At 35.5% G+C, this 12,951-nt stretch overlaps 1 protein-coding gene across 10 annotated transcripts in view; it reads right to left on the reverse strand.

Annotated features, from left to right (window-relative positions):
• Window positions 1-12,951, reverse strand: part of rgs3a (regulator of G protein signaling 3a) — a 133,806-nt gene that overhangs the window by 13,758 nt on the left and 107,097 nt on the right. The gene's annotated exons all lie outside the window — the stretch shown is intronic.

Below are 12,951 nucleotides of genomic sequence, written 5' to 3' on the forward strand. Positions count from 1 at the left end.
CCAATCTGCGTTCCAACCTTGAGGGTGAGAACAGTGAGAGCATGTTGGCAGGCCTTCAGTAATTCAAGCTGTTTTGTCTTCCTTTTGGTCTTAAAACTAACTGTAAAGTTTGAAGTTGTTCTTTTAAATTACAACTTTACCTAAAAATGCAATAAGACATCAATCACTCTTCATAAATCAGCTTCACAATGTTGTAGTGAACAGCAGGATTTCAGAATATCTGATGTAACAAAAACTAACACACATGAAAAACCATTCCTTTTATAGCTCTGTCCTTGATTTGGGTTTCTTTGTTTCATCTCTCATTGTAAACCTGAAAAGGATTAAGGGTTTTGATGAACCTTTAGCATCTTAAGAAATTAAGACGCTAAAGTTAACAGCTACTTATAGCCTTTACCGATGATTGACTCCCTACAAAAGCATATACTAAAAAATACATTTATTAATTAGTTTATCTTAATGTTTTGACCAGTTTCTGAAACAGAACAAAACTGAAACTGCCTATAGCAGAGCAGTTACTTAGCCCTGCTTGAATATTAAAGGAAGTAAGTTGAAAGGAGCATTTGAATTGATCAAGTCTTTTATTGTGCCTATGATTGGATACGAATGTAAGTTTCACTACAGAGCTGTGTAACTCTGACCCCTCCCTCTCTGTCTCCTACAAATGTCCAAAAAGGAGGAAGACATATTTTGTAGTATTTTATTCTTTTAATAGCAGGTCAGAACTATAAAATATGTGTGAATCTTTAATCAGTATATCTCTACACATTTATATATAAAAAAAAAGATGTCTCACTCACGCAGAAAAAAGTGCAATGAAAAAGCAGTAAAACCCTATTAAGCCTATGTGGCATTGTGTTAGAGTGGTTCTCACAATTTAACTGCCTGTTTTCATTTTAAAGGTGGAGATAAATGCCTGTCTTCATTTGTTATACAATTTGCATAACAAATAAATAAGTGTTTTAAAACCTGCAACCACTTCAAATAATAGTTATGATTAAATTTTTTCCCCTGAAAAAAATTCACTGAGTGACATCCAACTCTTCACTTCAGACGAATAAAGCTCACAGGAAAGGCTGGTAGTCTGACTGACATCTTCCTGAAACACAAACACAAATCTTTTCGAAAAAGAGGCAAAGACTTTGCCCCTTTTGGAGACATCTGTCATCATGTCAGGTCAGTTAGTGCTTAACAAAACAACCAGCTCTGAGCTAAATGAAATCTGCAAGGCCATATAAACAGTAGTCTGATCCTGTCGCAGACGTTTCACACACAAGTCTGGAACCTGCTGAGCACATTTGGAGAGGTGCTAAACGGCCGTCAGTGATGGCATCCAAGCTGGGATTTTCTTTGTTTTGCCAAAAATGAAAAACAACAAATATACTGCTAATGTAATTAAAAATAAAAAATAAAGATAAGATACATAGAACCAAAAACTATCCAGCAATGACTTAGTAGTGATTGGTGTTCCTTCAAGACATCAACTCAAGAAGCAACTTTCTATATAATCTGACCCAGGACTTTAATTTTGAAGATCATCTGTGAACCTCAATTTGATACACATTTGAACAACAAATGCATAAAAAGATTCTCCTCCTAACTTTCTGACAAAACTTTACCCTGTCTACACATGCAGGAAACATGACTGTACCATATCAGTGAAACACACATTGCATTGCCATAACTTCATACAGAACAAAGTAGACTTCCATCTTCTTTTAATACCTATTTATGGAAGTGGAGGTGCAATATACTGCACATGAATTGCATTATACCTTAGAGGGATCATTACAGGCTACAAAAAATATGACTTGCCTACTTTATATGAGTACCAGCTTTTAGCAGGAAATAGAATCACGACACAAGGGAGCGGCGACGTAAATCTGATATTTTTAGAAAGGCCGTCTGACGTACATTGGGCCACAGGTGGCTCCATCTTCAGTTCTCCCTCCACTTCACTTACAAGCTGCTCTCACCACTTCACGGTTCTCCCAACAACAGCTAAACACACAAAGGAAGGGGGGAGGCCAAGTAACTCATAGATCAACCTGCACCGCTTTCGAACTCAAACATTCTGATGTTTACTCATGTAAACGCTGTAATTCAGAGAGCATAATTGGTTTTTCATTCCACAGTGCTAATAAATGCATAATGTTTTACAGTATTGTTTCAACTTTTGTAGTTTTTATTGTTTCAGTGCATTAAAGTCGCAGCACTAATGAGGACTAAAATAAAGATATATTATAAATGTATTAATGTAGTGATTCTTAAATGAAGAAATATGTAATATCAGCTAAGTAGAATTGCTAATATGGTGATCATCTTTACATTTAACAGGTGGCTAAAATATTTCTATAACAAGTTGCTAGGCATGACCAAGTTAATGGTATACTTTTAAATCAGTTTTTTTTTAAAAAAAAGTCTTTAAACAAGACACCAGAAACAAGAAACCTGGCTAGAGTTTCCTTGAGATTTATAGCGCAAAGAGTAATCCATCTGAAGGTCAGATGGCTGAAAAAAAAGAGTACTATAACCTTCTCTTGCAAATAATGACAGAAAAAATTGGCCATTTAGAAATAATTCAGTCATGGTATGTTTATTATAGAAACACCAATCATTTTTATTGGTTCAAAACTATAGTTGGTAAGTTATACGGTACCAATAAATTAAAAAGTTGGGGGTCATCATTTTCCAGTTGACTGAATTGTTTCACTTATAAAACAATTAGCAGCATAATTATTTCATTTTCTTTTTGAGATCTTTATCTCTTCTTTTGTCTTAAACATATATTTTGTGTTACACCTATGCAGCAGTGCAAAAAACCTGTGAATAGTGATCAAAATAACCAGCACCATAGCTTACTGAAGGTGGAATGTCGCAACGTTAAAGTCTTTGATTTAAAAACAAAAGTCTCAAAACTGTAATGGTTCTACATGAATTATAAAGTTTCAAGCTTTCCATGTGCTCTCTCAGTCTGATCCTACCCTGGCCCCAAATAGACAAAAGAGACTTTCCACACAGCGGCTATCCTAAAAATAACTTTGGTATGTGTGTGTGTTTTACATGCCTGAATGAAGACAACTAGAAAGCAGAGAATTTGCCAAAGACCACAGGGTGATGTGTCCCCCCCAGAAACTATATATGCAGATGTTGACACGGTGTTACGGGTTGCTGGATAGTTTTGCAGATACAACTTTGACTGGCTCCATGCACAGGTGTCACTGGAACCTTATTGGTGTATTTCTGCTAACAGAAACTTGATAATGATTATATGCATACATATAATCATTATATGTATTATATGTATATGTATATGTATATGTAATAGTGCTAGAAATCTCAGAAGAATGTGTTTTTGTCTGTTTCAGTCAAGAACAGCTTTTACTGTTAAACTTCAAAATCCTTCAGAAGCTTAAATCCTCACAATTTCATTACTTAACCTTGTCTGTGTGCATTTAAACTCGACCCATTCTCTCAGGTTGCTTCATTCTTTCCTTTCAGCGTCTTTGTTTGTTTTTTTTTACAAGCTGGTGTCTGAACAATGTTTCGGGAACTCAGACAATCTACTTCCCCCTTTAGCGAGGCCATGGATCGGTGCTCCATTTTAGAGCTCTGCTTCCTGTCATTGTGTGGCTCTGCCATGTGTGATGTGTGCATTGGTGGGCCACACTATGTTCACACTGATGTAATGACATCTGTTTAACAGGGGATTTATCCATGAGCAAAAAATAAGGTCAATTGTTAAGTTACTGGACAATGCTGAAATATCAACTATTAACTCTGGACATATTAGTCTCCACAGGTTCCAGTGTCATCTTGCAGAGGGTTTATGCAATTTGAAGTTGTCCTATGTTATTTTTATGTTAGAAAACTAGAATTTTGACTTATGAATCACTTGCCTCACAGAATACCTAAACTCTAACCCTTCGTCCTTGTCCAGCTGCGCCTGTCACTGCTACAGTTTTTAAAATAATGCTTCATTATTATGATATAGTGTGGGTCTCTCATTTTGATGTGTTACTAAGGGAAATGTCCCTCTGTGTGCAGTGAGGGAAATATTATCACCACTGATGGATTCAAAGAAGCAACATATGATGTAAGTGCTTGACTAATTCAGATAAATTATGATACTGTAAAAGAAAAAAATCCTTTTTTCAATTTTACACGCTTTTACCAGGAGAACTAGTAAATTTGGGAATGATCTAGACAGTCAAAATATAAATAAACTTGATACAAGCTCAAAATTATAAAAACAAATGATGCATAGTACAATCTTTGTGTCCATTTTTTAAAACCCATGATGTTGTGAGCAGAGATTTTGACAACGTCTAGGCCTTGGACCACACAGGGAACAGCATAAGACATGAGTCATGATCACAGTCTGTTAATACAGTGTTGATTGTAAGTGTGAGACATACAGTATGTTAACAGCCTATCAGGCCACAGGATTTAACATGTTAACTTCATACTAATATAAATCATAAGGTACAGAAAATAAGTTTAAATCCTTTTTACTGTTATCTGGTATATAAAATTTGATTGATCTTTTATAAAAATAGAAAAAAAATGGAGTAATTTATTTTGTGTAATTTTTTATTTTGTCAATATTTGGTTTAAAATAGGTAAAGTTTCCTTCCAATTTTCTAAGAATTGACCCTGCCACCCAATCAAAAGCATTGTTTCAGAGATGCTTTTTTCCTTGTTATTCTACTGAAATGAATTAATCATCTTTCCATGCATTCAGTAATAAGCACTAAACACAGCCAATGAACATTTGTAATGATGTTAAACCAGCTGAGAAAAATTAAGGTAGTGAGGAAAAATATTGTTTTGTTTTTAATTCTGTTATCCTGTTAGAAATGAGAATAAGAAATCAAATCCAAAGTAAACCCTACTTCCATCCAGTGAAAAATAGATATTTTTAGTTTCAACTACCCTGAAGCAACAGAACTTTGGTAAATGTAAGAAAACACATGGCTCCACTAGGTAGCGTAATGTGATAATATGTATAACCAGTCAAAAGACCAGCCTAAATTTTACATTTGTTCAATAATATAACAGTTTGGGCTGGTTTGAAATATGATTAATATGATTACTTCCCATTTATATGTGTTTTTGTAACAGCAAAAAGTTTTCTCTTCGACCTGTTCTTGTCCTTGAGGGAGTCTACTGAGCAATGAAAAAAAATGGACAACTCATCCCAGCCAGATAATACAACAAAAAATATAGAAAAAACACTTAATAATAAATACAAAGACATAAAGAAGACCACACAGCAATTCAAAAGACAAATATTAAATTATCCTGAAATCTTTCACATGGATTTGCAAAATGCATTCCTAAAGATGAGCCTTTGAGCGATTTCCTAGTGCCTGACATTTTCCCCACAGATCTTTGATATCAAAAGCCTCAAGAAAACATTCCTGAAGTATTTTGACTCAATATTTTCTTTCATACACGATTACATAATTGCCCTAGTGCCATGTTACTTTTTCTTCCCCCATTGTTTCAAAGGTTTCAGGAAATATTTTGTTCAACTTCCTTTACAAATTCAAGGAAATTTCAGAGAAAAATAAACTTTTATCTGTCCATGGATGATTGTTTTGTAACTGTGCCTGGGCGTATGTCCTTGAAAATCTTCACACATGCATTAATTCATAATTCATAGCAAATGCCATCAAACCCCACACGCCCTCACTTTTAACAGATGTAACTATAATAGTTTGTAATATCCAAAAATTAGCTTCCAGAAGCGATGCTGATTGACATCTGCTCCATCTACATAATGTTATCGGAACCAGTAGTTACATTGTTTTTATGTTTGTGTGTGAGAGTCAGGTTGTGATTTTAATACAAAAAAAAAAGAGAGACATAGCACAGTCTGTATTTTGCAATAAATTGTTCTCTGGTTATTCGTCATCTACAAGGAGATAGCCGTTTCCCGCCAGAGTATTTCCCATGTTGCAGGATGTTCATGAACAATGCAGATGCAACGTCACTTCTCTAAACTGGTCCAGAAAAAGGTGTCAGGTTATTCAGCCTTAGAACTAATGGTACCCATTAAAATGTTATCTACTGCCCAGCAGACGACCTTTCTGCCCAGGGTTTTTATAGGTGAAGCCTTGTAGTCATTTCCAAATCTGCAGCAGCGCATCAAAAGAATAAATATTGGGCATAAAAACTCAAATTTTTCCAACTGTAATAGCTTCTTCCTTCACCACATGTGTTAGCATTAGGAGGCTATGATTGATAATCACTGAATAAAGTATTTTATTAGCAATTATATTTCCATAAAAAAAAATTCATATCTGTGCAACTCTTTTTAATATTACAACCACAGAAAGAAATAAATTTTATTATGTTTTCTGACTAACACTAAGCTGTGTATAATTGTGGCAAGGATGCATATATAGATGGATACGTGGCCATCCATCTATACTGACAGGCGAGGTTAAGAGAGGTTCTTCCAAAGTTACATGGAAAAGTATTGATGTGCACTCCACAAATCAGCAAAAGGCAAGAAAAAATTATGAGTGAAAAAGGCCATACAATGTTCACAAAATTTACCACAAATTATTTAGGAGAGAGGGCAAACATATAGAACGATAGTCAGAGGAGATTAAAGGAGAACCTTTTAGCCTACATACTTTGTGTCTTGGAAAACTGGCACTGTAGCTCACTTTCTATTGGTTAACGTACTTCTATATGGTGATGCAAGAACACAGATGAAAGCAAATATTGATGACATGTTGAACAGAGTTCAAGTAGCAAAGCTTGTTTCATAGATATAACCAAAAAGAATATGGTTTCAAATCAAATCTGAGCATTTGGCTTTTTTCACACTTGATTACTCACATTTATTGTTTGTTTTTTTTTTTCAACCTAAGACTCTCACAGATGAGGTTTAGGTTAAGGCAAAAGCAAAAATTACACAAAGATGTCAAACTTTAAACAAATTACTTTATCCATAAGCACAATAAAAATGTTTCCCGAGCAATCTTTTTTAAACAGATGTCATCTAAACAACTTTATTCTGGACATAAGAATCATGATATATGTGTGCACAAGTAAACTGCAGTCAGACATGAAAGAGTCCTCAGATTCCTGGGAGTCCAGCATCAGTTCCACCTTAAACAAATTTTGCAAACAGATAATCCTGAGGTCTGCATCTACCCTGCCATGGCAACAGCACAGCTAATACATTAATCAGGAGGAACGGAATACATAAACTTTTTGCTTTTTTTTTAACAAATACTGATTATATACATATTTGTAGGATAGCATCAGATTGGTATTACACATCCTGCACTCTTAAGGATGCGGAAACTGCAGTGGTTGGAAAGCATTCCAAGTTGAGAGCGGATAAAGGGTTAGAGTTACATTTCAAATACCAAAGCATAACATTAAAGCCTTAGCAGCTGGGTCTAATTAATGCTGTGACAGATGACGTTAGAACAAGTTTCAGTTCCGATCAAGTTGGTTATGCAATACCAAACAACCTTGAAAGCTTTAAAGTTGTACGTTGTTTTAGAAATGTCACTTCAGCTTAAGTTGCAAAACGTTGTATAACTGCTACAGAACAAATCTGATGGAGTAGAAACAAGTCGTTGACCTTTATGAGCAACTTCAGCGAAGAAAAACGTCCGGCTTTAAAATATACTACAAAAACATCTTAAGACAAAAGGGATATGCTTTGATGTTAGAATCATAACAGTGTGCGATTACATGAGCAACAGTCTGTTCTGATTTCCTGGGAGGGAGGCAGAAAAGGGCTGTTCCGGCTTGTCAAAAGGATTTTTTAATAACACCAAACTACAACTTTTATTTGCATGTCTCTACCTTCAGGATTGTTTGATCCTATCTCGAGAGGACAGAATGTGTGCTCCCATCAACACCACAGACGCTGTTTGCTCTTACTCTGGCCTCCTGGGATGTGTAAGTGAGAGTGCATTTCTGTGTCCAGTTTCTGTGCGTGCTGCCAAATACTTACATGTGTCTATACTTCAAACATGTACAGTTTTGTGCTGATGCAGGCCTATTAGGCTACACTCAGACGTGATCAGGCGGTTGGATCACTTCTTGATTGAAACCAATCACCCCTGAGCCGCAAAAGTGGCACCTACACAAAATTTTACAATTGAAGAGTCTACAATCAGTTAGTAGTGCTACTTGTGCCAACCATAACTCTGCTAATTGTAACTCAAATTCAGGTCTTATTGAAATCATAGTGAAATTTGAAGTACATAAGAAATGTTTAATCATGGGAGAGATGTTTCTTAAAGCTTCTTAAAATGTAACGAATTATTTAAAAATCTAACACAAAAGCCATAGTGTTTTCCTAAATTAAAATTTAACATAGAGTTTGATTATTTTATGCAGAAAGTATATCAGCCTCTCAGAGCTTTAAAAAATCTGAAATTTGTAAAACGTCACAGATTATGTGGTCTTTGGATCTTTTTGAATGAAATCATGATCAATCATGATTAATGTTACAGCTATAAAATAAAATAAAAATTGCATTTTATAACTGGATTCAGATGATTTTCCTTGCAGACATTATTAGCAACATAAATTTAGAAACTGTTTAACTGCGTCATTTTCTAGACACTCCTGCATCTGCAAAACACAAAATTGTGTTGTGATGGTATTTTCTGGAGGCACTAAGATATGTCATGTGCAGTTGCTAAAATGCACGTTTACTGCGACTAGTGCATCACACATCTTTAAACATTTAGTCTTAGTGTGCGTATGTATATGTAAAGAACCATCTACTGCATCAACATTTATGTTACCGTTTGCTGAGTCAGTCAACAACACTGCTATGGCAACAAGCACTGAAAACACATCTGCATCATTTCTCGGATTTGCTGCACATCAAGAGAGTACTGTTTTGTGCCAGTGTCATGTCAACAGTCCTTCAGCTTAAGACTTCAGCACATACAATACAAATGAAACTGAGGAAACAGAAACTACTGGAAGTACTACTATTACTGCTGCATAGTAGATGTTCTTCTTGACTCTTAGCTTATTTTTATTCCACATTTCCAACATTAAGTCAAAACAGGCTTTTGTCATCTAAAACAGATAGCCAGAGTTCACCCTCTTCAAATACTGAGACTTTAAAGCTTTTATGCTTTTATTTCTAGTCGTTTAGACTACTGTATTGACCTGCTTTTTGGTCTACTTACGATAAATCTGTCCAGCCTTCAACTGTTACAAAACTCCGCTGCTCATTTGCTAACCAAGACTAAGTGGTGGGCTCATATTACACCTGTTTTAAAATTGTTGCAGTGGCTCCCTGTGCATCTCAGGATTGATTTTAAGATTCCGTTAGAGAGTTGGTAAATGTCTTAATGGTCTTGCGCCATCTCATCTTGCAGAGCTGCTATTAACTTACGAACCCCTGCGGACCCAAAGGTCCTCTGGTACTGGACTATTAACAGTTCTAAGAGTCAGAACACACACTTACAACAGAGAGAGCCTTCTTTCCAGTATTATGGCCCCCGCCTGTGGAATAGTCTGAAAGAGAAGCTGAGGGCCGCAGAGCATATGTTGATGTTGTTAATTGTTTCAAGACCCATATTTGGGAGGGGGGTATAAAACTGATGGATTGACTGAACTCCTGAAATGATGTATGTGTATAATTCTTGGCTGTATTGTTTTTCAGAGTCAAAATAACTAAAACTATTAAACCTTTGTCCTTAATACTTGCCAAGGTTGTCCTTTTCAGCATTTCTACTCTATTCTACTATTCATGCAAGAAGAATAAAAATCCAGCTGCTGTTCGACTGCCAATTTTTTAAATGTCAGTGCTGTTAGGAAATGTCAAGTTTTCCATAATAGTTTGGGCATTGTTACAGTGCCTGAGCCAAGAACATTTGAATGTTCAGTTCGAGATTTGACTGCTGAGCTTCTCTTTTCAATTACGACACAACCTGGATCGCGTTTTATTCTTGGATGGATTTCAAAGTAAACTAATATTGCTAAATGACATTGTGCTGCAGCAAAATAGGATACGGTAAATGGGAAAAGTGCAGTACATTCCCACACCTCCTCAAATCCAGCTTACAAAGGTAACTAGCCAATAACAGCAAATTAAACACAAACGACTGAGCAATTACATCAGATAAATGATAGTAATTAAAGCACAAGCTACAGATTGCGGTGGAGATTTGTTAGAGAAAGTGAGCTCACATGCTGCACGTGGATGTGCAAAGCTATTTGTCTGTGATAAATGTTTGTAAACCAGAGCCTGCACATGCATCTAATTCTAAAACACAGTTTGTAGAGCTAATCCTAAAAAAATTATTCATAAAAAAAATCATAAACAACGTCTTTCTGTGCTGACGCAGGTTGGCCACGTTTAATGAAGGATTACGCATTTAAAACTGACCTACACACATATAGATGCATGTTTATATAAATCAGAGCCAGGGGAAAATAAGTTCACATTTTCCAAAATCAAAACTGTTTGTGTGACACATGCTGTGCCAGACAGCTGGGAAAAGCTAGAGGTAAATTTGGTGAAGAAAAAATAAAAGCAACATGTCCATCTGCAAGAATTAAAGAAAATAGGTCAGAAAACTGATCCTCCATGATTCTTTGCAAATATTTTTCTATTTAAATAAATTGTCTAAAGTATATTCAAAAAGTAACAGTTTTGTTATCTAACTAAATAGCATTTTATTCTAATATTCAGAATACAAACATTATGCACTGGATAGTGTCGGTGTCTCTGTACATGGAGCTTTAGCTGTTTTTCTCGTGCAAACTTTATTTTGGTGATAGTGGATCATCTAACACTCTCCTAAAAACATGTAGAGCAGAAGATGCATTTTAAAATCTTCTCTTTATGAGATTATAAGCTTATATTCTGAGTAAATGCTCAGCAAGACAAAGACTCTGCTAATGAAATAGATATAAAAATAACTATTTGCATATTCTTTTGGCCATATATTCTCAAGATATGTTGATGCAGCTGAGGCAGGAGCTGGAACAGAAACATGGGTGGAACAATAGGAGGATGTAAAATGTAAACTTGGCTGTGTGAAGTTGTGCTTTGTATCTAAGTTAAGGTTGGAAAAGAGGAAGTAACAACATTTTTTAGCATACTGTAAATGTAGATCACAATAGTGACTAGCACTTGCTTGTTGCTAATACTGCAGTTATATGCAGTATTATAAAAAAATAAAAGGAGACCTCTCCAAATTGTTGAATTCAAGTACATTCTTTATTTCCACAGCCACTGGTTTACACAACCAAGCATCTAGGCCTGTAGATTGCTTCTTTGAAGATTTAAGAAACACTGAATCCATCTCAGGTACAAATTCAGGCATGGTAATGTGGAAGTGTGACACCTGTGCAGAAAGTTCATTTGTAAGATTTCCTTTGTTCAACTCTCAGTGGTATTTTAAGAAAGTGGAAGCAACTAGGAAACCAGCCGTTAAGTGACATTCCTAGTATGTATGAAGTGTAGATATCTTAAAATCTTATTATGTGAATCAAAAGTCAACTTTAGGCATGGCTGATATAAGCAATGTAAAAAGGGAAACAATTCATAGCTTCTGTATTTGTGTGTTATGATGAAATATGACAGAGCTCAAGCAAAGGCTGGAAAAAGAAAACCAAAACAGCATTAAGTATGACAGCTGCAAAGGGTGAAATAACTTTGTCATGCATTTTAACAATTAATTGTCATTCAATGTAATGTATGTAAAGTGTAAATTCATATAGGTAACGCTATAACAATATATAACAATCTTCTTCCTTCGTTTTCAGCGTCCAGATGGAAACAAAAAAAGTGTTTGCGGCTCAATAGCTATAGCAATCCGTCCAGAAGTGTTCTGCTTATAAACAGTTCACTTACAGATTTATAATCAGCCATTTAGGCAGGAATGTGTATCAAAATTCTGATTTTGATACACATTCCTGCCTAAATGCTGAAGCTCTGCCTGATTACATCCTCTCTTCTGGACCTCTTATGTTACAGCACTGACCTCTAAAGACCTTTTGTCTCAACTAAGTTAATTAACACACACTCAACATATTTACCCACAATAATATCAACTAATTCATGTCAATTCAGAAAGGTCCAACTATTTGTGGGATCTATTAGTCTCAAACAGTGGCAAAACATGTCAAAACAACTCACTGGTCTTTCATTTGATTTGCCTTGAATCTCTTGCCTAGTTCAGTAGGTAAAAAAGCAAACTATTTTTAGATTTGATCACATGCCCAGGCCAATGTGAGGTACAAGTTTCTAAACTGATATCAACAAGTACTGCCACAAGTGTGTACTGCAACCATTTAGCTAAAATTAGACAATTATGAATATTGGAGCTTGGGGAATGGAGAGAGCTCATTAATAAGTTTGTCCTGGAAGGGTCTGGTCAGCGAGAAGCACAGGCACCAACAGATGACGTGACAGAACCAACGTAAAGATTTTTGGAATCAGGCCAAAAATAGTATGTTTAGGTTTCCGTGAGTGTTTATTCTGCTTATCACAATTTGGTGTTTAGAAGAGGTCAGAAGGCAACCTCTTCTCTGAAGGTACATTATTCCAAACATGATGTTCTGAGCTCATTTCCGTGTACTTGGCTTCGCCGTATGTTTGTGTTCTAAAATATTTAGAAGTGATGCAGGATCCAGATGTTGCTCAGACCTTTTTTATTAGTATTTGACTACTGCGCAAAAACCAAACAAGTTAGTACAAAAATTAATCATTCACCTGAGCCCAAACAAAATACCAATAAAACTACTATTTGGAAGAGTGTGTATTATTCTGTTTATTTTTTATGTTTTATTTTTCCTTCCTACTTAAATGCATTTTCTCCATTGTGGGATGAAGTTGATCTTGAGGATGAATAATAATGCAGTCCAGATTCCATTGAAAAATTTAAAGCTTGAATTCAAACTTGAATTTAAGCCGATTCTAAAGAAATGGAACAGATG

Source organism: Gambusia affinis, linkage group LG17 (assembly GCF_019740435.1).
Source record: "Gambusia affinis linkage group LG17, SWU_Gaff_1.0, whole genome shotgun sequence".
Taxonomy (NCBI): Eukaryota; Metazoa; Chordata; class Actinopteri; order Cyprinodontiformes; family Poeciliidae; genus Gambusia; species Gambusia affinis.